This window comes from Terrapene carolina, unplaced genomic scaffold (genome assembly GCF_002925995.2).
Source record: "Terrapene carolina triunguis isolate 2854851 unplaced genomic scaffold, T_m_triunguis-2.0 Scaffold34099, whole genome shotgun sequence".
Taxonomy (NCBI): domain Eukaryota; kingdom Metazoa; phylum Chordata; order Testudines; family Emydidae; genus Terrapene; species Terrapene triunguis.
This window is the reverse complement of record NW_020698450.1, coordinates 128,621-131,909: the sequence shown is the minus strand read 5'-3', so window position 1 is coordinate 131,909 and position 3,289 is coordinate 128,621.

The following is a 3,289-nucleotide window of genomic DNA, read 5'->3' as shown; positions in this document are numbered from 1 at the left end:
GCAAAGGGTAAAGCGTGTGAGAGTCTTTCACCTGCAATGGTGGCTTGCACATGTGCAAGCGTAATGCAAAAGCACATGTGTGCACGGTTCTGGATAATGCCACAGTGGATTTCTCAAGCCTCGTGCAAGGGTTGAGCCGTGCAAGCTTTACACTGTGACCGGTCCCTCTGCCGGCAACATCGAGCTTCACTCGTGCGTGTGCAGGCCACCCACGTGCAAACACAGGGGGCAAAGCGTGCCCAGGCAGGTGGGCCTGCTACAGCCCGTGTGCCTGGCAGTTTCATGCACACGGCTGGGCATTCAGCACCCACAGCCAGGGCTCTGGGCGTGTGTGAGGGCTGGGAAGGTGCCCGCATGTGGGTGCTTTACAGGAACACGAGGGGCTGTTTGCTGGTGAACACTGGTGAATTTTGGGTGTGCAAAGACAGGTGTGCAGGGCGTGCAAAGGGGACGGGGACTACGCGCTGAGGGGGTCTCTGTCTGGGCCAAAGCATGCGTGCAAAAGGCGTGCAAATGGTGCTTCGCCGGCCGTGCGACGTGGGGTCACGTGAAGGGCGTTTCCATCAGTGCAAATGGTGCATTGACACTGGTGCAAAATCAGGTCCCCCCAGTGTGTATCACATCCCGCTCAGCTGGCATGTGTTCAGCATGCACTAAGAACGCAGATTGTCACGGGGCGGGGGGCGGGGCACAGCCCCCCCCAAACTCACCTCCTGCAATGACAGCCACCATCGGCTTCCCCCCTTTCCCGTCCCTTCCCCCTCTGAGGTTCGCCCACCGTGCCAGAGAACCAGGCCCCGTCAGACTACTCCAAGCATCTTATGCAAGACCGTCTCCCACCCACCAAACCCGCATCCTGTCCCTCTCCGAAAATCAGCAGCCTGCCGCACGGCACCCAACCAGCCCCCGCCAACCCATGCCCTCAGCCCCGGCCCCACTGTGCTGCAGCCGGTGGCTTTTCTCGGGAGCCCGCTCGGGCAGCGCTGACCCTGTTGTTGTTCCGCTCAACCCCCCCGCCGTCTCGGCCCCCCACAAGATGGGACTCGCTGTAGGTTACGTGACTTACGGGAACCCACCACAAGCTGCGCTTGGCCTGCGCAGAGCTGACCCCAGATGGGCACCGGAGATAGGGCAGGTTGCAGAGCTCGGTCCAAGGAGCGGATGGGGGTCCAACCACATCCCCCGGACGAGCCGAAGGCGACCTAGAGGAGAGGAAGCGATTGCAAACCACACCTGACCTGGATAGCGCCAACCTCAGCTGGTCCCCGACCATCCGTCAACAGGAGAACGCGGCTTGCGAAATCGCCCCAGGCGCCCTCATTTGAAGGACAGGGAGAGCAAGTCAGAGCAGTTCGGCCGCTGCCCCGTGACCGCAATTCAGGCTGGGAAAGCGGAGGCGGCTCCGAGAAGAGCCGGGAGAACGATGCCCCGTGACCGCAATTCAGGCTGGGAAAGCGGAGGCGGCTCCGAGAAGAGCCGGGAGAACGATCCCAGGCTTGGAAAGCAGAAGCTCCGTCCAGCTGAACAAAGCGACCGATAAGGGGGTGACGTGATCCCAGCCTAGAAGTGCCCACACGGGGAGCAGCTGCGTGATCACGGGCTCTGCGATGGAGCAGCCAAAGCCCCAGCCATTGGCTGGAAGTCGCCACTAGACAAGTTCAGCCGTCGGTTTTTAACAGAGAGGGGGAATGAACAATTCCCCGAGGGCCGCGGTGCAGTCTCCATCCTAACTCAAGCCGGGCTGGTTTCCTCAAAGACCTGCTCTCGCTTGAGTAGGCCTGAATTCAGGGAAGTCCTAGGGCCTGCGTTATCCAGGAGGTCAGACCCGACAGTCCTGTCCGGGCGTAGAGTCTATGAATTCTTATTTGCAGGAGCGCTAGGAGCGCCGATCCCAGACCAGGCTGCAGCGTAGCCGTCAAAACAAAGGCCCGTTTGTTAGCGGTAGAAAAGAAAGTCTCTGCTGTTCCCGCACGTGGAAGAAATAGGAGACGTTTAATCCCAGGTTTGGTTGGGATCTAGTGTTCGGAAGTTGTTTCAGATCAAAGCAGGACTGGCAATGCCCCATCCCATGGTCTCCGGGGCGGGGGGTGGGGGGATAAGTCTACGTAGCTTATGGAAAGCCACCAGACACCTAAACTAGGTCCACCAAGCTCCACTCCAGAGATCGCATCTGTGTAACTCACCTTGAAAGAAACCTGGGCCCGGACAGCCCTGCTTTGGAAATGTTCACGCCAGACAGGAGATGTGGGGAGCTCAGATGTTTGTACCCACGGGGGACCCACCACAAACCCAACCTAGCCCTAGGCGGCTCTGCTCCAGAGGGGCCCCCAGAGATCAGTCAGACAAGGTGGTTTGGTCCACGTAGCTTCAGGGAACCCGCCACAAACGCCAGCTAGACCCAATGAAGGGGCAAGTCACGGAGCAGGGTTGGGCGCGACCTCTGGGGAGAGGGGAAGGGTCATGATCTCCTGGCAGATCTGGACCAACTACTGTTTCACCTGCTGTTCTAATCGGCAGCCGCAGCCGGTAGGAATCAGGCCGGAAGAGGCCTCTCCTAGGGGACCCCAGGCTGCGAGCTGCTGTGGGAAGAGGACTCAGCAGGGTGGAGGATGGGAGGGTTGGTGACGTCTGCTGGCACGGAGAGATCTTGGCTCATCAGGGAGTCTATCGGGTGAGGTAACCGGGTTGCATAACCTGCGGTGTCTCTTCCAAAACCAGCGGGGATATTTTTGGCTCTGGGATGCAGTGGGGTCACTTCTGCTTCCGGCTCCGGGGGCTGAGAGGTGCAAGAGAAAAATCTCCGACCGACGAGAGGGGTGGAAACAAATGTATCATGGAATTTACGTCCTGACACGCAGCCCCCAGCCCTCCCGGTGCCCCTCACTCGCGACCCGCAGCCCCCGCTAGCCCAGCCCTGCCCCCCCCCCAGCGCTGCCGGTGCCCCTCACTCCCAACCCGCAGCCCCTGCCAGCCCAGCCCTGCCCCCCCAGCTCTGCCGGTGCCCCTCACTCCCAACCCGCAGCCCCTGCCAGCCCAGCCCTGCCCCCCCCCAGCTCTGCCGGTGCCCCTCACTCCTGACCCGCAGCCCCTGCTAGCCCAGCCCTGCCCCCGCAGCCCTTCCGGTGTCCCTCACTCCCGACCCGCAGCCCCCGCCAGCCCAGCCCTGTCCCCCCCAGCTCTGCCGGTGCCCCTCACTCCTGACCCGCAGCCCCTGCTAGCCCAGCCCTGCCCCCGCAGCCCTTCCGGTGTCCCTCACTCCCGACCCGCAGCCCCCGCCAGCCCAGCCCTG